At 41.0% G+C, this 24,224-nt stretch overlaps 1 protein-coding gene across 2 annotated transcripts in view; it reads left to right on the plus strand.

Annotated features, from left to right (window-relative positions):
• Nucleotides 1-24,224, plus strand: part of LOC126458106 (acyl-CoA Delta-9 desaturase-like) — a 136,901-nt gene that overhangs the window by 28,604 nt on the left and 84,073 nt on the right. Inside the window, exon 1 of one of the 2 annotated variants that reach the window (XM_050094934.1) lies at nucleotides 5,502-5,548. The exons of the other annotated variant lie outside the window; for it this stretch is intronic. The gene's annotated coding sequence lies outside the window, so the exon portion shown is untranslated. Of the gene's footprint in view, nucleotides 1-5,501; nucleotides 5,549-24,224 lie in introns of those variants that run through there. 2 annotated transcript variants of the gene reach the window in all.

Here is a 24,224-nt window from a genome sequence, read left to right on the forward strand (position 1 = left end):
ATGTTAAGTCCCATAGTGCTCAGAGCCATTTGAACCATTTTGAAGCGCCTAGAACCGCACGGCCACACCGGCCGGAAATTTGAGTAGATGCCATTACCCTGATTTTCCTTTCGTTTATGTTCCTCTCCTAATCTCTTTTTAAGAAACTACTGATGCTGCTCAACTGAACTTCGAGGTCCTTCGGCACATCTGGCAGGATTACACTATCACGATAAACCTTTCATATTCTTCATTCCTTTTCCAGTTTCATTAATCAGTCAAGGTTTGAAAAGTGTAATCTTCTTATTAGAGAAATTTTACTTGCCCAGATCGCAATAGACACATATACACAATTAGTTTCGTCAGTTTAAATTTCTGTCTTTAGATCGTCTACATACGTCAACCATTGTGTCTCTCTAGTAAGAAGATTACGTTTTTCATACTCAGAGACCACTCTACTGCTGACAATATCAGGAAACAATGCCAGGTTTTCTTAAAATTAACAAACATGAACAAGCTGCAGCACCCTCCGACAATGTTTCATCTCTCGATGTTTCTCAAATTGGAAATATGTTCCACTCAAGAGCGCCATTGACTGAAACCTTCTTGAAACTCACCAAGATATTCTTAAGTTTTTGTTTCTGAAACTCTTTGAATAAGATCTCGTATGGAATTTGCAGTAGTGATATGACTCTATAGTTATCGATATTTTTATTTTTTGCGTAGTGAAAGGATCAGTGATGGTATCTAACCAGTTCTCCAAATTCATGAGGTATTATTGCTTTGGGATGTTTATTTTTAGTCCTTCATTAGGGGTAGGTAAGCTCACTGAATAATACAGGGTGTTTAAAATTTCATGTTACGCACTTCTAGAGATTGTAGAGGGGACCTAGCAGATCAGGTTTTACATAGGAATTCATGTCTGGAAACGTCATCCAACGACGCTACGGAGCGTCCAAATTACACGCGCCGGCGCCTGTAAATGTATGTATAGACAGAGTTATTCCGTGGTGGTGTTACAAACTTTCTAGGATGATGGATAAGGATAAATGTATCAATTTGAGGTAAAGGTCTCTGTACCGGAAACGAACGTCTCTAAAGTTGTAAGTGGAAACCGTTTTTGATACCTCTGACAGTGGAATACATGTACCTTTGTTGCTATGACGTAGGGTGGGAAACTTTCACAGGCAGTAGTACGGATCAAAACAAGTAAAAATGTCTAGTAAACATGGGCTCTAAAGTGTATAACTTGAGAGTTACGAGGTCTTGTTTCATAGAGGAGATGTGTTTCACAGTAGCGAAGAAGAAAAAGTGCTCATAGCTCCTCAATATGCATTTTGGAGCCCACGTTTACTCGAAATTTTTTCTTGTTTTGGCCCATACTACCACCTATAAACGTTGGCCACCCTACAGTATTAGCAGCAACAGTACCAGTACATGCATTCCGCTGAGGTACCAGAACGATTATTTTCGCATACAACTTTAGACTTTCTCTATTCCGGTACAGAGTCCTTTACCTCAAGTTGTACATCATCCTTCTCCATCATCGTAGAAAGTTTGTAACGTCATCACGGAATCACCCTGTTTATAAATACATTTACAGGCACCGGCGCCTGTAACTCGGGCGCTCTGTAGCGTTGTTGGATGACGTATCAGGACATGGGTTCCTGTGTAAAACTTGATCTATTAATTCCTCTCTACAACATGTGGAAGTGTGTAACATGATTTGTGAAACACCTTCTATGTTAGTCACTCCTTTAAAACAGCAGACTAGTCACTTTCGAGTGCTATAGATGGTTCAGAGCTGGTACCAGGTGATCATGTGACCATGTACCACTGACGTAAGTCATGGCAGTGAAGTGGTGAGTGCCCAGAGATCGAGATGCCATACAAGTCGGCAACGCGAACCGATACCACAGACATTAGCGATCCGCAACAACCAGTTTGAGGCACTCTAGAAGACCACGCCTCCCTCTGAGCACGGCAGCGCCCTCGCATTGAGGTCAATATAGAGTCAAGCATAGAAGATCTCTGCCCAAGTTCGTGACCTCATCTGAAGGAGTCAACATCATAGTGTAGGGCCAGCGAGTAGTTAAAAGTTTCTGATGAACTTGTACTGCAGTACATGTTGAACATTGCTCCTCAAGAGAACAGTTTGTTAATTAGTGCATCAAGTAGGCTTTGCTAGTCCATGGCAGTTTTAAATTATCCAGTGCTCATGTGGCAAAGAGGTGCGCCAAAGTTAAGCAAATCTTTTATTCTTTAAAGTAATAAAGTGAACTAATATTTCAAGTGTTCAAGTTCGATGAGCCTTCTTCCTGACCAATCAAAGAATCCACAGTTATGCCCGGATGAAAGTAGTTTCCTCTTGTCACAACAGTGTGTATGGGCCATTCATTCGTTTAGAATCAGCGCAGTGAGACGGGTCGACGTGGAGATGCGACGGAATGTTAGAAACAAGCTGTCGTATAGAAAATGGCACGTAAGGGACATGTGGTATCGGGTACCTGGCAAAGGCTGTCGCTCACAGTCTTCAAGGGGCCAGATGCCACAGTAACTGGACATTAGCTGACTGGCGTAATGTAGTGTGTTAAGCCGTGTCGCAGTTGTGCCTCTTATGAAATGACGCAAGTCGTCGAAAGCGTCGACAGCCCAGTGAGGGTGTAGATCAGGGAAGAGGTCGTTGTGTCATGTTTTAGCGCTGCTTTTCGTACCAAGTATTGGGCCCGCGAACAAGAGTCAGGATGTTTCCTTGAATATAGTTTCACTCTGCAACAAAGTGTGCGCTAACATGAAACTAGCTGGAAGTTTAAATCTGTGTGCCGGACCGAGACTCGAACTCGAGACCTTGATGGGCAAGTGCTCAATCAGCTGAACTATCCAAGGGCGCCTCGCGATCCGTCGTCATAGCTTTACTTCCGCCAGTGCCTCGTCTCCTACCTTGTAAACTTCACAGAACTTCTCCAGCGAAACTAGCTGGACTAGCGCTCCTAGAAGATCTCTACAATATCCTTTCTTGCAGGAGTGCTAGTCTTACAAGTTTCGCAGGAGAACGTCTGTGAAGTTTGGAAGGTAGGAGACGAGGCACTGGCGGAAGTAAAGCTGTGAGGAGGGGTCGTGCGTTGTGCTTCGGTAGCACCTGCCCACGAAAGGCAAAGACCCCGAGTTCGAGTCTCGGTCTGGCACACAGTTTTAAATTGTCAGGAAGTTTCAAGTGTTTCCTTTCTTCCACATCTTCTTCATATGTATGCTGTGGATACTTCTATCGTTGAAGAAAACAACAGTTGTGTTTGTAGGGTTACAAGCACACATTCTCGGTCTGGCAAACACTCAGGCACCGCGTAGCATCTTGTAAATAGTGTGGGGCTATTAGTAACAATGGATAAAACGCAGAAATAAACATCTTCCCAGTTGGCATCTCTACAGAGCTGGTATTTAGTAAGTGGATTCTGGTGAATATGACACATCCGAAGAAATCTATAAACCTTCTTCTCCGCGGAATTGATACCATTTTTAAGTGTATAGCCGTGTTAGACGGTCTTAGCGTGTTGTCCCTTAGGGCCGATTAGCTTTTGTGGGTTTTGCTTGTGCAGGGTGTTTCCTAAGAGCGTGTATAACAGGACATAGAGGCTGCTGCACTGAAAAGTGTGAGGTAGGGAACTTGGGGTCGGAGAAGCCAGCTTAAGGAGACATGGAAGTAAACCTGTCTGCCCCTTTGTCTAGCATTCTTGTTTCCCAGCTTATTTACAGCTAACATGCGTAAAACTTTACACTTACTGTGCTACAATTGAAAAAAAAATCAGCCCTCGGTCACTATTTTCAACAAATTAACCTGGTTTCGACACTGCTAGGAGTGTCTTCCTCAGAATTTAAAGCAAAGAATGGTCTATATTCTATAACATGGTCACAGAATTATGACTAAGAATGTATGATAGAGTGTAAGTACGGAATCGTCGTGAAAGACTGACAGTACTTATGTCATTTGTAAAATAATAAATAAGCCAAAATGGTATTAGTCACAAAGATATTTAAGATAAAGAAAACCATGATGGCGAGCCACTAAGGGCTGCTCGTTACTTGCGTGGTGCAGGTTGCGAGCAGCCCTTAGTGGCTCGCCATCACAGTTTTCTTTATCTTAAATATCTTTGTGATTAATACCATTTTGGCTTATTTATTATTTTATAAATGACATAAGTACTGCCAGTCTTTCACGACGATTCCGTACTTACACTCTATCATACGTTTTTAGTCATAATTCTGTGACCATGTTATAGAATATAGACCATTCTTTGTTTTAAATTCTGAGGAAGACACTCCTAGCAGTGTCGAAACCAGGTTAATTTGTTGAAAATAGTGACCGAGGGCTGATTTTTTTTCAATTGTAGCACAGTAAGTGTAAAGTTTTACGCATGTTAGCTGTAAATAAGCTGGGAAACAAGAATGCTAGACAAAGGGGCAGACAGGTTTACTTCCATGCCTCCTTAAGCTGGCTTCTCCGACCCCAAGTTCCCTACCTCACACTTTTCAGTGCAGCAGCCTCTATGTCCTGTTATACACGCTCTTAGGAAACACCCTGCACAAGCAAAACCCACAAAAGCTAATCGCGTGATGGTACGGGGTCCCATTGGTTACACGTCTCGGTCACCTCTTGTTCGCATTGACGGTACTTTGAACAGTGGACGTTACATTTCAGATGTATTACGACCCGTGGCTCTACCCTTAATTCGATCCCTACGAAATCCTACATTTCAGAAAGATAATGCACGACCGCATGTTACAGGCCCTGTACGGGCCTTTGTGGATACAGAAAATGTTCAACTGCTGCCCTGGACAGCACATTCTCCAGATCTCTCACCAACAGAAACGTCTGGTCAATGGTGGCCGAGCAACTGGCTCGTCACAATACGCCAGTCACTACTCTTGATGAGCTGTGGTATCGTTTTGAAGCTGCATGGGCAGCTGTACCTGTACACGCCAGCCAAGCTCTGTCTGACTCAATGCCCAGGCGTATCAAGGCCGTTATTACGGCCAGAGGTGGTTGTTCTGTGTACTGATTTCTCAGGATCTATACTCCCAAATGGCGTGAAAATGTAATTACATGTCAGTTCTAGTATAACATGTTTGTCCAATGAATACCCGTTTATCATCTGCATTTCTTCTTGGTGGAGCAATTTAATGGCCAGTAGTGTAATTTGAAACACACCACGGATTTTTTTCATGGTGCGTCAGAATCTTGTTCGCCGATGTCATGCTTGCATTGAGGTCAGTCTCAGTACATTTTGTAAGACACAGTACAAACTGTTCAATAGAGCAGCCTCTACGCCGTGTTAAATTTTTGCACGCTCTTACGGAAACACCCCGTATGAAGCCGGCGGCTCTCCTCCTCGTGCGAGGATGCAACTGTAGGGGCGGCTTCCTGCTGTCAGCTGTAGCGGCCCTGGTGGGGAGCGGAGGTGGTGGGGGCCGTGACTGCACCTACTGGCGACCCGGCTCGCCGACGGCGCCTGCACTGTCTCTTGCAACTTCCCCGCAAGAGGACGGCTGTCACACCGCAGCCACCCCCGCCAAGGTAAGCAGGACACGCCGGGCCTCGTCTACAGCCACGATTTGGCACCCATTCATTTTTGCTCAACAGTTCTAGAGTTGTACTAGGATGGTTTCGTGGACTTCTGATCAGGCACCCTAAGTAAATTGTTCCTGACTATTCACGTCGACATGTCATTGTTACTACTGGTACTTAGTGTGTGTTATCCGTAACTTTACGATATACTGCGGTTGGATTAAATAGTTTTCTTAATAACTAATGTCAGTTGGAACTATGACATAGATAATGGGTGGGAAAGGCAAAGGAAAAACTGCGTTTGATTGAGAGAATACTTAGACGCAACAGTTCTACTAAAGAGTCTGCCTACACTACGCTTGTTCGTTCTCTGCTAGAATGTTGCTGTGCTGTAAGAGATCCTTACCAGAAATGATTGACAGAAGAAGTCGAAGAAGTTCAAAGAAGGGCAACTCGTTTTGTATTAGTGCGAAATAGGGGAAATAGTGTCACAGATATGATAAGCAAGTTGCGATGCTAATGATTAAAACACAGTCGTTTCTCGATGCGGCGAGATCTTTTCAATAAATTTGAATCACCAACTTTCTTTTCTGAATGTGAAAATGTTTTATCGTTGCCAATCTACATAAGGAAAAATGATCATCATAATAAAATAAGAGAAATCAGAGCTCGCACGGAAAGATTTAAGTGAATAGGTAGAGAAATAGTCTGAAGGTGGTTCGAAGAACCTTCTACCAGGCACTTACGTGTGACTTGCAGAATAGTCATGTAGATGTAGATGCAGATGGATATAAATAATCTGCTTAAATTGCTAACAATCAGTGAATGATATTTTATTAATTAAGGGACCTTATTGTGGTCCCTGATGTTCAGAAGACTGGTCGATTTCATTTTTATGCACCGTACTTCGAAGACCGACCCGACTTGTTCAGGTGCTTCGAGCTGTCCTTGCACGGACTCAAACCAATTTGTGAGAAATATTGTTGGTGTCGCACCAGTACATACAATACCTCACTGTCTGCCTGGAGTGCAGACAGCGAATGCGTACAGTAACCCAGTTCGCAGCGTATGAAGAAGGCGACTGGGTCGGTCATCGAAGAATCGTGCAGAAAAATGCAGTCAACGGCTTTACCGAACAACCGAAATCTCGTATATTTCTGACATGGCCAGATCTGGGGTGATCTGCAATGCATGGTAACTGGAGAAATCTCCACAAGCCAAGATCGCTAAAAAGCATTTCATTGGATGAATGGTTTCGACAGCGCTATGTTGTTGCCATCAGATCTTCTGCTTTTGAATGTTTACAACATATTACCCAACAGTTTTACAATTCGCTTCAGATTGCATCTGTGCGCTCATTACCATCGAGATCGCTATACGTCTGCATGTCAAATGTAGTTATGTTAATGTTTGCAGATGCCGATGTGCAGTGGTCTTCATCGTAGTGACGTGTATAGATGCAATGTGAAGCGATTTTAGCACTGATCGATAATATATTATGAAAATTCAAAAACACAATATCTGATGATGACAGCAGTGGTTTTGTATCGAGCTTGGCTTCTTAAATTTTCTTCAGTTACCCGAAATCTCCTCGTTAACTAATCAAGCTAGGGGAACTTGCCCGATCGTATAAATGATTACATGTTGGGAGCAGTTCGTGGTCATGTGGTAACGCTGTTGACTCTAGGTCACGAGGCCCCGAGATCGATTCCCGGCAGAGCTGGGGATTTTCTCCGCTCGAGACTGAGTGTGTGGGTTGCCCTCATCATTATTTCATTATCATCGACGCCGAAGTGGCGTCAAACAAAAAGACTTGCAGCAAGTGGCCGAATCACAGAAAGAGACTCCTGACTAATAATGCCGTACGCGCGTTTGAGACCGAGCGAGGTGGCGCAGTGGTTAGCACACTGGACTCGCATTCGGGAGGACGACGGTTCAAACCCGTCTCCGGCCATCCTGATTTAGTTTTTCCGTGATTTCCCTAAATCACTTCAGGCAAATGCCGCGATGGTTCCTTTGAAAGGGCACGGCCGATTTCCTTCCCAATCCTTCCCTAATCCGAGCTTGTGCTCCGTCTCTAATGACCTCGTTGTCGACGGGACGTTAAACACTAATCTCTTCCTCTCCGCACGTTTGATTTCTGAATTTACATTTCTGGGAAATGTATGAACATATCTGTCTTCTAGCCCCTGTTCCGCAATCTTGTGTTCTACTGCAGGCGAAAATAACTGTTTTAACAAAATGAGATGGACGATAAATAGCATTAAGAAACTACCTTTTACAAAGAAGGTAGAGATCAAAAAGAGCAAGTACCTTTTCTTTATGGTACCTAAACGTGTTGTCGAAAAGTTCTTGTAGAGTGTAAATACTTTACGGTTAAAGGAGACCACTTACCGAAAAATACAAGCGTTGAACTGTTGATAGACAGAGTTATCATTTGACGACCTAGAGTAAAATACACAAACACACGCGGTGTTGGGACATAGGCGTCTGTCTGCGTGTGTGTGAGCGTGTTTGTGTATGTTCGTGTATTTTACTCTAGCTCGTGAAAGGATAACTCCGAAAGCTAGCAAGTTGTCCTTTTGTGTGTGCCTATCGACAGCTCAACACCTCTGCTAAACATCGAAGTCATAGAAATGACAAGGCGATATATTTCGGATGCTTTTTTCCCCTCACACAGTTCACCATCTGTTGACAAGGAAATGTATGACATTCGATCCATAAAATTTTAAATGACAGCATTCCAGGACTTCAGCTGCCTTTAAGACACCTGACAGCCATGAGGGCGACGTGTAGGTCACATGTGTAAGCATGTAATCCTTCTATAAAGAGTGGCGAGGGGATGTCTTGAGCAGGGTAATTTTATTATATGTAGAAAATTTATTTGGTAAATAACTGCTGGAATTATAAACGCGCAATCAATGCATGTTCTGCTCGTAGACGATTTACTGTTGAGGTTAAATTACAGATCATTTCTGCTAGACAGTGTCTGAAAGTTTGTTTCGAACCACTTCAGCCTTCAGCTGCACGCCTGCACAAATTTTAACGTTCCAAGATATTTCAGAAATTTTCGCGTAAGTACGATGACAGTGGAAATAATCCGCAAGGAATTTGTGTATGGATTCCGATACATTCAAGGTCATTCGAAAATTTAACGGGCTACTTTCTCGCTGTCTATTAGTGTGAACAAGGAAAACACCATATCTTCCAAGAAACCAGTTCTAAAATGTACATACACAAACAAGCGATGAATGAAAATTTATACCAAGGCCGGGACTCGAACCCGGATCATTTGCTCACTAGGCAGATGGACTAACCATACGCCATCTTGGTACAGTGGGTTCGTATGACTGCACGGACCACCCTAGCATGACTCCCTTCTCATTCCAAATCTCCGTTCATTCCTCAGCTCACTCGAACAGAATTGCAGAGGCTCCCCAACTGTATTGGAATAACACCTCAGCATCGAGCGAAAAGGGGGATCCTGCCTGAAACTTAGGATTAGATGTCTGAGAAATGAGAAGGTCTCTGGAACCATATACTTTAACTTGAACAACTCCAAGACTTCATTAGCGACAATTCCAATTTCGTATTTAAAACATTCTTTACTTAATCGTAGATGCAACTAGTATTCTCGAAAGTTACATTCAATAATATTCTTTCCAATCGCGAAACGAGTTAAATGTCGGAATCCCCTAATGCACAGTAATACTTTCAATAGACCCAGGAGCTCGTAAGCTAAGACACCAGTTTCAAGAACTTTGTCTGTTACTGTAACACGCAATCGGAGTGTAAATAAGAAGACAGAACAACTATCTGACTTCGAAAACACGGTCACCTTTCGCTGCTTCGTGCGATATGCAGTATTTCGGTCGAGGCAGTCTTGTGATGTAAGACTAACGTCTGGCCTATCTGCCGTTAAACACAACAGCTTCAATGGTTTCGGCAGCGGATTCTTATCTTCGGAAAACTAATCTTTAATTATGCAGCAGACAGTGAAACACCTACTGACAATTTTGTCCAAAATGACATTGTGGCTAGAAGAATACAGCAATGAACCTTGTTTAAACAGCATATTTGTTATCCCTCAGTACCAGAAGTACAGATCTTTACGACGATTTCTGGTTGCAGTTCAAAAAAAATCTTCAGGTCCGCCCTGTGTGGATATAGTGGGCCATTGAATCTTGCTCTATTATCTATTACTGAGCCATCTAGGTCAGAAAAATAAGAAATACCACATGGGCATTTAAACAAAACGTTTTTCACACTCGACCAATTTATGCGCACAATTGACATGACGTAGTCCTCTCGTTACGCAGAACGAGAAATCGTGTATGTAAATTATTGATTGACCCACGTGTGTGTTGTACATGTATAAAAATAGTTGCTGTTTTAACACTTAAACACCGTAATGTAAATCACTACGTTACACGTGTATGACCTGTAAGCGGGAATGTAGTTTACCCATTTCGTCTATACGTGGTCTTTGGGGCCCTTGTCCAGCTGAGTTCCACAAAAGAATTGAAGGGAGAGGCAACAAGTAAGAATTTTTTTCTTTCCGGGGAATACATACAGTATCCTTTATAGATTACAGAATAAATAGGAAATATTGTAGTATGTAAAAGCAATGCATTATGCTGGGTACTGTTTAGTAATAATGGAATTTCAAAGTTGTATAATCCAATTTACGAACGCTACATAAATAACATTTTATTTAAAAAAAAAAACGTATCTCTGAATAACTGTAAAAGCAACAAAGCAATTGCAGTCACTCTGTAGCAAAAAATGTGAAAGAAGTGAGGTATGTTCCCATACAACGTCTCGTTGACCTAGAAATCTTGGAGGGTTACACTGATCGATCGTGCTTGGTTTCCCCTCGACTTGGTTGGAGATGACGCCCATGGATTTGGTGAAGGAACTATCCCGGTGTTTATAACATACGGAAATCGGGATAATGGATCTTGGATGGATAACTGGATTAGGTCCAGAAGGCTACCATCCCAGAAAACTAATCAAGCGCCATAATAAACGTTATCATCCTGGACGACAATATACACACTAAGACGACTCTGCGTGCTGATAACAGCAGACTGAATACATTCGCTTGGGATTTGTGGATATTATCTTCGGAGCGCACTTAACAACAACGAAAGCGTTCGTGATCGGACCAAACAAGTGACGAGACGATGACAGTATCACATAACCTCCTCAGTAAAAATATGTCCAGGTATCAACTTTCAGTGTCTTGAGTTCTTTAAATACTTGCCCACTACGTGTGCTGTGTGTTGACATACTGAAGATGTAGAAAGGTTTCTCCTCACTCAAATTACCGCGAAAGTGCAAGGCAAATGTAATTTTTCACAATACAGAGTTCAAATGCTTTCTCGTCCAGCCTCAGATGAAACATAAAAAGAATACTTCGTGGTTCATTTCTAGGCTGTAGTTAATTTTCCTTTCGATTGTTACGTAACCAATATTCGAGGCGTCGCAACACACTACCAACTCCTGCATGAAAACCAGGTGAAACCACCTCTTGAAATGACGAAGTAGCTGACACAAGGCTCTGCCACTGACGCACGACAGACATGAGAAACCCGGTGTACGAGAGAAGAGATGAGGGCAATTTTTGTAACTGTAGAGACGGCTAGCGTTACGGAACGCTGAACGAGCTAGCTAGGAGCACGAGGGAGCATGCGAGACAACTTGTTTTCGTCTTAGACTTCCTTAATTTAGTTTCACTTAATGTTTCAAAATCACTTTGTTAACAGCTGTAAACAAATACAAGGTATAAGAAAACACATGAAATTTTCTCCTTGTAATGGACTGTCAAAGATAAGCACAGAACACGTTACCAGGACGGAGAAGAGCAACAAAATTGAAGGTCGAAGTTTACCTTATTAAAAGTCGACTCTATAGAAAAGAATATCAGTAGAGCCCTTCGCGGATAAGACAATTTAGACTCGTGTCTGCAAGTCGTTTATTCGAATCCGTATGTCTTTTATCCACATCCTCATCAAAAGGTATCAGAATTGTGTAAACCATTTAAAACTGTTCAAAGCTCCGATGGTAAGTTTGTGTCTGGCCGAAATTGTCGTCTGCTGAAGTCGGACTTTGTAATTTATATCCCATTCACTAAAAACATAAGTGGCTGATCATAACAATATACTAATACAACGTAGCGTGTTATATGTTTGTTACGCTCCGGTCCTTCGCAGTTTTCTGTCGTGATAAATGAAATGAATTTTGGGAAATTTTTTGTGGAACACAGGAAACACAGAACTCAAATGACGGCATGTTACCAGTTATCGTCACATATTATATATGTTTCAAAGTTAGTCATATAGTTAATTTATCAACCGCATGTTATGTTTACGTACGATGCTTCTCAGTGTAATAAGCTTTACAGTGAGTACTTTGTAACTGTATTAAACAAGAACGTTGGGCCAGAATGGAATGCACAGAACAAATGTGAAACCGTCATCGTTGGATTGGAAGAGGAAGGCATATCCCATGGCCAGCGTGATCGCCCGATCACACACCTTGAGACTCTTTCCTCGGGGTTTCGTCGAGACGTTGGTGTGTAAAAGCCTGTAGAAGCGGATGTAGAGCTGCTTTCGAGGGTCCAAGCTGCCAGTCTGCTGGTACAGCAGACACCAGTGATCTTTGAGGGACTGCGGCAGAACATCATGCGCCGTTACCACGCATGCATTTGGACTGGCGGTCGTCACTTCCAACAATTACTATGCGGTGCGTTGTTATGCGATGTGCGCTGAGCATGCCAACTCAATAAATATGCCCGTTGGTTCCCTATCTCAATACAATTTGTTGTGAACCCACTATAGCCTGTTTCAATTTGACCCAAAAGGTTTGAAACACCATGTAGAGATGGCTTTTATCTCGCTAACGAACTTGAGTAAGCCGTTGGCAGCAGGCTGGATGACAGCTAGCGTTCTCCATATACATATCCTTTGGCGTTTTCTACGGAGCATTTTAAGCAGATTACTTATCGAAACGTTTTTTTTTATTTTCCTTTATTTCCATATTGGAAGGTGCTCATATGTTGTTAACGCGCCAGTTGTCCTCACCAATTTGGAGGTCATGATGCGATATGTTATTTTAATAACGTCTGTATTACTGCTGCCGACCGGAAGACTTGTGTCATATTCAGTACTCGTACTACTTTGTATTTCACATTATTGTAAGCAACTGAAATACAACACTGGATTCGTGATAAAATTTCCTTTGCCTGTTTGAATATACGATATTGCATGTAACCAAGCAGTCTTTCGCGACGAATTTATTGCATAATACGTTGTCGGTGCACTTGCCACGTTAACTATCTATGAAAATTCGAGCTTTCGGTATTACCCACTGTTGTCGTCATAAGAAAAGTCACTGACTGTTTAAGAAGTCATACAGATATTACAGAAGTACCAATGTCCACTACTTTCAGAGATTACATTGGCGCCAAGGATGAAACGTCACTCACAGCCTCTTTATTTGTATAATACAGTACGTAGCATTATTCAGTCACTCCATGTAAGGTTGCAGAGGTGTTTTCCACACTTGTAAAGAGAATACTGGGATCATAATTTTACCACAAAAACAAATGGTGTCAAAATAAAACAACTAAAGCTGTTGCTATGATTCTCCCTCTTTTGTGGAGTGGAAAAAAGGGCTTGATTTTCTAGCATCCAGGCTCTGCACAGTTACTGCTAAACATTCAAATACACATGGCCTTCTGATACGTGAGTCGCTGTTGCTTAAAGTGTGGGCCACATCACATCTGCATGATTCATTTACTTCATCGGCAGTTGCGTTCCTGAGGAAGACAATGTGACTGTTGCCGAAAGCTCGCGTTTTCATACAGAATTAACGCGGTAAGTGCACCGAGAACGGTCTATGGATATAATACCGCATAACTGCTTTCGATAAGGAGATCTGAAGCCACGAATAAATGCCCTCGGATCGCTCTCTGGGCAGTACGGTGCTGAGGCTTTTGTAACAGGTGACACCGTGGGTTGTGGCTGAGTGTGTTTGCTGACAGTCTGCTTCCAGTGCTCCGTCAGCAACGTGTGACGTAAGTTTCAGGGACTCAGAGAGCGGCGCAGTTCCAGCAGGCTTACTCTCCGTCGACACCCGCCACACACGTCGATAGTGGAAGTATAGCTTCAAGGCGGAAATTGATAATTTTATTGCAGCAGTCGTCATTCCAGCTTATATTCTTATTGCACTTCTCCTATCGCTCCGTTCAACGATGCATACATGACTTCATGCCAAGGGGCCCGGGTTCGATTCCCGGCTGGGTCGGCAATTTTCTCCGCTCATTTCATCACCAGTGGAAGGCAACGGGAAACCACCACAGGAATCACTTCCCTAGACGCTCATGCGGTGGACCTCTCTGAGGAGGCTTCCCCTATGACAAGACCTGCCGTAAGGCAGAACACAAAGTTTTTTTTTTACATGACTTCAGTAGTGACTTCATTCCCCGAAGGAAGAAACGTTTCCGAAACGTCTAATTAGCTCTATTAAATTCCATTTAATGGTCTATTAAATACATCGTTTAAAATTTTTCTGTATCTGCTTTCCAAGTGTTTCTTCTCCAGTCAGCTCTGTATATGGGAAATAGTTATTTTTCATTTTTTCTTCTTTTTATATACACTGTTTCATTTAATTTCAGTTTTCACTGTGTTATGCGTAACAGTGACTTGTAGACTTATGATGCACTACACTTTATGTTCGCCATAGATGGTCCACCATGTTTTGTGTCCAAATAATACAGGACTAGGCATCTAACACTGAACGCTAAATCCACTTGAAAATCTAACATTTACGTGTAGAGTACCGCGATCTGAGCAATTAAGATTTGGCATCAACAATAAAACAAAAACATACGTTACCTACGATGTGGTAAAAAAGCTTCGGACACGCATTGTTCATCGTTCTCAGAACGCTAGAAACGCAAATAACACACCACCTTTTAGTACTATTACGGGTTTAAGTTTTAAAGATGTCTGCAACACCGCATATAGATCATTTTCCCCATATATCGTGACACATGATGGAAAGTAACACAACAAAGGTTGTACTAATTGGTATGGAATGCTAGCAAAGCTTTATCGTATCAAGAGACGTTCGACAGGTACAGAGGGGAGCTTTTTGAAAAGACCAGTCCACCAAATCCACTTTTTATTATAATGATAGCCGAGGAAACCTCTGATTCTGAAGTTTTGAAACTGTATACAAAACAAACTATTGTCTAAATTTTTCGTAAAAATCTGTTTTTTCGCGATAGACTAATACTAATGATCTAAGCAATAGCAGAATAAAACGTCCTGGTCATAACACAACCTCTACCTAAGCTTTTTTCGGCCGAACACAGATATTTACCATTCGAAAGAATTTACCATATCCAAGCACGTTCACTTGAGTGTCACCTCCTTTGTTTCATGTACCAATATCAGACTTATCTGCACTATTCTAGGCGACGTGGTTAGTAACTTGCGGGTTGCAGCACAACCACGAAAACTTCGCTGTCAAGAGATCGTTCTCTCACTGACGTCAGTACCTGATCTCAAACGCAAGTCCTCTACAGCACTTCACAACGGCATCTTTCGACTGTTTCCTGTATTGCGCTTTGGGGTTTCGGCACTCTCCAACAGTTCGAAGACTGTCAGAACGATTTCTAGGCTTAGTATCTCTTTGACGTTCCTCTTTCACAGTTTCGTTGTGAACATTGCACCAAGGCGCAGTATACTTCTATAAAGTGTCTGTGACGTAATGACCGAACCTACGGTCTCTTCAAACGCCCTATTTCAATTCATTCATTTCCCTCCTTTGACTCCTAACAGAAAATATAATTGTGGTGCTGACTCATTGCGTTAGAGCATCAGATACACAGATTAACAAAAACGTGTGTGTGTGCATTCTTAAGGGACCAAACTACTCAGGTCATCGGTGCCTAGACTTAAACACTACTTAAACTAACGTAAACTAACTTATGCTAAGAACAACACACACACACACACACACACACACACACACACACACACACACACACATGCCAGAGGGAGGCCTCGAACCTCCGGCGAGAGGAGCCACGCAATCCGTAACATGGCGCCTCAAACATCGCGGCCACTCCGTGCGCCCAAGGATTGGCGTCACCCACTGAACGTCTATTGCTTTATCCGGAAAACGTTTTTATACATTTCACCTATCAAATCATATCTTACTTTCTTACTTATGACTGATCGACAGAAACTAATAGAAAAAAGTTACAAACAATGTGATGATTAATGAACCGTTTGACTGAGACCTGAGTTAAACATTTTAAATGTTCAGATAAGTAAGACATTTAACAATATCGTACATTTTCCGTGATGGTGTTGACATATCACCATTGGGTTCATGTCAAAATGTGATTGTTCAGGTTCACCTGATGTCGCAGAAGCGGGCGTGTAGCTATACAGGGTGTTACAAAAAGGTACGGCCAAACTTTCAGGAAACATTCCTCACACACAAATAAAGAAAAGATATTATGAGGAAATGTGTCCGGGAACGCTTAATTTCCGTGTTAGAGCTCATTTTAGTTTCGTCAGTATGTACTGTACTTCCTCGATTCACCACCATGATTTCATATGGGATACTCTACCTGTGCTGCTAAAACATGTGCCTTTACAATTACGACACAACATGTTGTTCATGCACGATGGAGCTCCTGCACATTTCAGTCGAAGTGTTCGTACGCTTCTCAACAACAGATTCGGTGACCGATGGATTGGTAGAGGCGGACCAATTCCATGGCCTCCACGCTCTCCTGACCTCAACCCTCTTGACTTTCATTTACGGGGGCATTTGAAAGCTCTTGTCTACGCAACCCCGGTACCAAGTGTAGAGTACGTGCTCGTATTGTGGACGGCTGTGATACAATACGCTATTCTCCAGGGCTGCATCAGCGCATCAGGGATTCCATGCGACGGAGTGTGAATGCATGTATCCTCGCTAATGGAGGACATTTTGAACATTTCCTGTAACAAAGTGTTTGAAGTCATGCTGGTACGTTCTGTTGCTGTGTGTTTCCATTCCATGATTAATGTGATTTGAAGAGAAGTAATAAAATGAGCTCTAACATGGAAAGTAAGCGTTTCCGGATACATGTCCACATAACATATTTTCTTTCTTTGTGTGTGAGGAATGTTTCCTGAAAGTTTGGCCGTACCTTTTTGTAACACCCTGTATATCGCTTGTGAAGTCATGAAAAACCGCAGTCGACGTCGTGTAGATTAGATTAGATTAGAGTAATACTAGTTCCATGGATCATGAATACGATATTTCGTAATGATGTGGAACGAGTCGAATTTTCCAATACATGACATAATTAGGTTAATTTAACAACATACTTAAGTTAATATAACAACTTTATTTTTTTGTGTTTTTTGTTTTTCTTTATTTTTTATTTTTATTTTTTTATTTTTTTTCAATATTTTTGTTTTTTTTCTTTTTTTCTTAATTTATATCTAAAAATTCCTCTATGGAGTAGAAGGAGTTGTCATTCAGAAATTCTTTTAATTTCTTCTTAAATACTTGTTGGTTATCTGTCAGACTTTTGATACTATTTGGTAAGTGACCAAAGACTTTAGTGCCAGTATAATTCACCCCTTTCTGTGCCAAAGTTAGATTTAATCTTGAATAGTGAAGATCGTCCTTTCTCCTAGTATTGTAGTTATGCACACTGCTATTACTTTTGAATTGGGTTTGGTTGTTAATAACAAATTTCATAAGAGAGTATATATACTGAGAAGCTACTGTGAATATCCCTAGATCCTTAAATAAATGTCTGCAGGATGATCTTGGGTGGACTCCAGCTATTATTCTGATTACACGCTTTTGTGCAATAAATACTTTATTCCTCAGTGATGAATTACCCCAAAATATGATGTCATATGAAAGCAATGAGTGAAAATAGGCGTAGAAAGCTAATTTACTAAGATGTTTATCACCAAAATTTGCAATGACCCTTATTGCATAAGTAGCTGAACTCAAACGTTTCAGCAGATCATCAATGTGTTTCTTCCAATTTAATCTCTCATCAATGGACATACCTAAAAATTTGGAATATTCTACCTTAGCTATATGCTTCTGATTAAGGTCTATATTTATTAATGGCGTCATACCATTCACTGTACGGAACTGTATGTACTGTGTCTTATCAAAATTCAGTGAGAGTCCGTTTACAAGGAACCACTTAGTAATTTTCTGAAAGACGGTATTGACAATTTCATCAGTTAATTCTTGTTTCTCAGGTGTGATTACTATACTTGTATCATCAGCAAAGAGAACTAACTTTGCCTCTTCATGAATATAGAATGGCAAGTCATTAATATATAATAAGAACAACAAAGGACCCAAGACTGACCCTTGTGGAACCCCATTCTTGACAGTTCCCCAGTTTGAGGAATGTGCTGATCTTTGCATGTTACGAGAACTACTTATTTCAACTTTCTGCACTCTTCCAGTTAGGTACGAATTAAACCATTTGTGCACTGTCCCACTCATGCCACAATACTTGAGCTTGTCTAGCAGAATTTCATGATTTACACAATCAAAAGCCTTTGAGAGATCACAAAAAATCCCAATGGGTGGTGTTCGGTTATTCAGATCATTCAAAATTTGACTGGTGAAAGCATATATGGCATTTTCTGTTGAAAAACCTTTCTGGAAACCAAACTGACATTTTGTTAGTACTTCATTTTTACAGATATGTGAAGCTACTCTTGAATACATTACTTTCTCAAAAATTTTGGATAAAGCTGTTAGAAGGGAGATTGGACTGTAATTGTTGACATCAGATCTATCCCCCTTTTTATGCAAAGATATAACAATAGCATATTTCAGTCTATCAGGGAAAATGCCCTGTTCCAGAGAGCTATTACACAGGTGGCTGAGAATCTTACTTATCTGTTGAGAACAAGCTTTTAGTATTTTGCTGGAAATGCCATCAATTCCATGTGAGTTTTTGCTTTTAAGCAAGTTTATTATTTTCCTAATTTCAGAGGGAGAAGTGGGTGAGATTTCAATTGTATCAAATTGCATAGGTATGGCCTCTTCCATTAACAGCCTAGCATCTTCTAATGAACACCTGGATCCTACTATATCCACAACATTTAGAAAATGATTATTAAAAATATTTTCAACTTCTGACTTTTTGTTCGTAAAGTTTTCATTCAATTTGATGGTAATACTGTCTTCCTCTGCTCTTGGTAGACCTGTTTCTCTTTTAATAATATTCCAAATTGTTTTAATTTTATTATCAGAGTTGCTGATTTCAGACATGATACACATACTCCTGGATTTTTTAATAACTTTTCTTAATATAACACAGTAGTTTTTATAGTTTTTGATAGTTTCTGGGTCACTACTCTTTCTTGCTGTCAGATACATTTCCCTTTTCCGGTTACAAGATATTTTTATACCCTTAGTAAGCCATGGTTTGTTACAAGGTTTCTTACGAGTATATTTAACTATTTTCTTGGGGAAGCAGTTTTCAAATGCATTTACAAAAATGTCATGAAATAAATTATATTTTAAATTGGCATCAGGTTCATGGTACACCTCATCCCAGTCTAACTGCTGTAGGCTTTCCCTGAAATTTGCAATTGTTAAATTGTTGACTGAACGTACTACTTTGGAGGACTGTTTAGTATTGCTGAATGGAGCTATGTCATATATTGTAACTAGCTGTGCACCATGATCAGAAAGACCATTCTCAACAGGCTGAGCATTTATCTGGTTAAACTTATCTTGGTCTATAAAGAAGTTATCTATCAGTGAGCTGCTATCCTTTACCACCCGAGTAGGAAAATCAATAACGGGTGTCAAATTGAAAGAACCGAGTAATACTTCAAGGTCATTTTTCCTATTACCCTCTTTCAGAGAATCTACATTGAAGTCCCCACAAATAATAATTTGCTTCCCCCTGTCTGACAGATAGCACAACAAGGAGTCCAAATTTTTCAGAAATAGATGAAAATTTCCTGATGGGGACCTATATACAGTTACAATTATAAATGTGTCTTTATTTAATTTAAGCTCACAGGCACATGCTTCTATATGTTTCTCTACACAAAACTTTTTTGTTTCTATACTTTTTGCACAATGATAACTTTTGACATATATGGCAACTCCTCCTTTCTCCATATTTTCTCTCATTACATGTGCAGAGAGCTTATAACCACTTACATTTACCTTATCCATATCAGTAACAATGTGATGCTCAGATAGGCATAGTATATCTATTTCATTCTCAGCTTCTAAATCTTCCAAACAAACCAGAAGCTCATCTACTTTATTCTTTAAACTCCCAATATTTTGATGAAATATACTTACATTATTTTTAATTATACTTTTATGAGAACCTTTCCTTATTCTAACATTTGCAGTACTCTCCTGTCTGAGTTTCTCATTGTGCTTAGGCCTAGTTCCTATACCAGTGGTCACATGGTGTTCAGAGAGGCAGATTATGTCAATTGGGTTTGGTGACTTTAGTTCATCAATGCAATTACCTAGGACTGAGATACAACTTGGTGGAGATAAAATTTCTGGTGATTGATGAAAATTTGTAATTGATAGCTGTGATTGGTGATCCAATGTGCTAGAATTGTGCTGTTGAATTTCTTTCCTAAACTGAAGATTTGTTTCAATCCTGACCTCTCGTAGAACTTGACATCTTTCTGTCTTACCTATCCTAAAAAAGGTGCTGCTCCAACACCTGTAACCACTGGTATTTTACCATTCATGGCAGTGCCTCCCCCCCTTAAATTTCCTGCTATTACCCCAGCCAATTTCCCCTTCCCTTTCCTGTTGAGATGTAGGCCGTGCCTGGTATAGTCCCACCTACTGAGATAATCAACAGGAACCACACCAATATGAGCCCCCGCACCCGACACAAGCAGCCGTTCCAACTCCAAATTAACTCTCCCAACAGAAGAGTTCAAATGAGGCCGGTCATGGCGTCTCAGGACAGATACAAATTCAACATTGGTGTGTCTCGATGCCGACGCAATCTTTACCAGGTCACACTCTATACTGTACCCAGGATCCCTGTCGATGCTGTTCCCTGGCCCTCCCACAATAACCACGGTGTCTTCCCTGGTAAATCCTTTACAGAGTGAACCTAAATCCTCTGTCACCTGATCCAGACTAGCACTTGGTTTGAAAAAATTTGTGACTTGGTATTCTGGTCCTAATTCCTCCTGCAGAAGTTGGCCTACACCTCTGGCATGAGAACTGCCTAACAACAAAACTTTCTTCCTTTTCGATGACTTTCCTACATTCTTTTTCAATTTCCTATTGAAAGTTTGTTGTGTCCTGTCTACACCTACCTCTGCTTGAGGCTCATCAGTTTCTAACTGAAGCAACAGGTCAAACTTATTTTTGACATTCACCACATAACTGTCAGACTTAGTTCTAGGCCTGTTCCTTCTGCTACCTGTTGCCACTTCCCACCTCTCTTTGCCCTTCTCCCTCCTTAACCTGTCCAGATCTTCCCTAGCCTGATCTAGCTCAGCCTGAAGGGCAGCAATTTTCCCCTCCTGTTCCACTATCTTCCTATCTCTGCTGCAAATCCTACATAACCACTGATGAACCTGATCCACTTTCCCAACACCCACGCCACTGCAGTCCCCCCAGTGAAAAAAACTACTGCATCCATCACACCAAACCCCGGAACTAACAATTCTACGGCAAGTCAGGCACTTCTCACTCATGGCAAAAATAATACTTTAGCTAGAATAAATCAATTAAATTACCGAAAATCAAAAAAGACGTTACAAGAATTAAGCCTATTCACAAATGTATATAAGCAAGTTTCTGATTTAAAATTCCGCTGGTTTTCTGAGATCTGTATTAAAACAACGAAGGTATACGCTATTTATTATATATTTCACTCGATGGAACGAAAAAAGGGCAATTAAACGAGATACTTTAACTTTGATTCTCCAAAAACGTTACGAGAATAGGCCTATAAACGAATGTATATAGGCAAGTTTCTGATATAAAGTTACGCTGTTTTTCTGAAATCTGTATTAAAACAATGAAGTTATACGCTATTTACGGTAGTTTACTTATTTGTTAGCGAGAAACTGCGTTCAAAATAACAGCACCTGCTTCAGCAGAGGGCTGGGCCAGTAGCTACGGAAGAGTAACACATGCACTCGAAGCATTCTCAGAAGCGCCGCTGGCCGTGAAACAGCGCGAGCTGGAAAACAACCTAAAGGCTGACGCACTCACCACATGTGTCAAGTGTCTCGTAGGTCTAGTAACTTCAGCAAGTGGTAGCGTTGGCAACTATTCCTTCGTAATGTCAGTACTCAATTTTTGGAGCCTGTATTCACCAACACGCTGTTGCCAGTATCAAATGACAAGATAGCTGTCACTCAAGCATCTGACGACGAAAGTCATGCCAGAATTGGAAGATTGAAAAGAAAAATGATTAGACGTCATGTGAAAATTTTATACATCGACCACGGCCTCTCAGCCCGGATGTTTCAACTGAAGAGAAAGATTAGAGTTTGAAGTTGTTGCATTAGAACAACTGATGATAAACTATAAACCGTGTTGGCAGAAATTGGTTGCGCCGATATGACACAGAACAGTTTACAACGGAATGTGAAGTTATTCGAATAACAGAATAAGTAAACACGTATCAGTCACTTGTTACACGGGCTGTACAAAGACGATACAGCACTAGAGAGTGGATAGATATGTGGCACGTCTCTATGGATGAATGGAAGACGCGGAATTGAGAAGAGTTGACAGTAAGATAACGGAGTAGTCATACAGTAAGCATCACTTTCAGTTTTAAACGGCTCCCTCAGAAAATGTTTCCCTTTTAAAGCAAACTCTGAAAGTGTGTGCTTCTGTTCGCCCCTTGCGAGGAAAAAATGTGCAGTTGTTTGCTGGGAGAAAGTTTATCACAGGAGCTACATTCAATTCCATGAAACCTTTCGTATTTGTGTATTCTTGATCTCTGGTAAACTTAAAGGAGAATAGGAATGTTTGTCAATTAAGGTGGAAGAAAATGGACACTGGCTTTGTTGTAGGAACTATTCAGAGATTCTCTTCAAATGATAATAGGGAAACCAACCAAAACTTAAATCACGATTTTCCGTCTGTCGCTTTAATCCCGTCGTGCCGTAGTACGAGCCCAGTGCCTCGCTAAGAGCGAAATTTCGCTCGCCAGGTGATTGACGACGCTGGTGAAGAAAGAATCGGAATGATGGGCTGATAGGGAGGTGTGTCATTTGGAGGTTCGTAAAGTTTATACAACTTGAGGATTTTAGAGGTCTTTCTTGCTTGAAGCAGTAGGCGACACATATAATGCTGCTGTACTGTACTTCGGGGAAGGTCTTGGAACGTTCTTTAGGTGACAATAAGTGACGTAAGCTAGCTGGATTACGTGCTCCCGAGGATCTGCTTTTAGCAGGCACGCTTAAATTCAGCTGTTACGCGATGTGTGAGGATTGCGAAATTATATATTCGGTCATATAGAAATGTCGGTAACAGTCACGATATCATCAAGCCAGGGTGTGAATATCTTGGCTTAGATAATAGGGATATTGTTAGTCGGTGAGACGAAGCTAGGCTGGAACTGAAAAAAAAGTGATCGATGAAGTTAACAGCCCGAACTTTTCCCCTTTTAGGTGGGTTTCAGTAATCCTCTCAAGCCTCCAACACTCATCTTCCTCCTCCAACTGGAAGAGCCCATGCATTACTGTACACACCGAGTAAAATTCAAAGCACACCTCTTTTTAACTTATGAAAAGGCTTTTGAGAGGCCTTTTTATACTTTTGAAAGAGTCACGGCCCATTAACGTTCAATTTACATGTGAACAAAAGGAATGTTCTCAGCAAGTTACCTGCTAGTTTTCAGTAATGGGGACGAATGTAAAACGTGATGTTGTAGCAGGACTCTGACCATTATTTGATTAGGAGGAGATTTTAATGTGTACCCGAATAACTGGTTCAATCTGTTAAGTTAGTTAACCGCATGCTGCACGGATCATTGCACGACACATCTTAATGATATGGAACGAGTCACTTTGCATTCACATCACAAATTATCCTGTAAATATGGCTATATACCGAAGATTTAAAAGATTTTTAATTATTGTTATTAAATAAGCAGACGTGAGTTGGTAATTCCTGCTCACGACCCTTTTAGACACAACAGTTTTTTCAAATAAACCAGTCACGCATTGTACTCTGATAGATGTAAACATTTGTCCTCAGCCTTTCTCTTAAATGTTTGTAAACAATTAGACCGTGATTTCTTTTAGTGCATTGTACATGAGAGAAGAATGTGAGACTTGCTTGGAAGTGCGAATGCAATCCTTTAAGAACAGTGCTAATATACTGATTGCATATAAGTTATTTTAACTACACTAGTCTCTTTACTTATATAACTTTTGAATACATTACAGGAAAGGCAGTGATCAATGTGTTACAAATATTTACTATTAAAAACAGTCTTGATCACGATTTATTTATCAAGGTGACCGGTTTCAACCACTACTGTGGTCATCTTCAGACCATTGAGTAGGAACCTCTTTCTGTTGGAGAGTAGTGATTCTCCAACAGAAATAGGTTCCTACTCAATGATCTGAAGATAACCACAGTAGTGGTTGAA

The sequence above is a fragment of the Schistocerca serialis genome, chromosome 2 (assembly GCF_023864345.2).
Source record: "Schistocerca serialis cubense isolate TAMUIC-IGC-003099 chromosome 2, iqSchSeri2.2, whole genome shotgun sequence".
NCBI lineage: Eukaryota > Metazoa > Arthropoda > Insecta > Orthoptera > Acrididae > Schistocerca > Schistocerca serialis.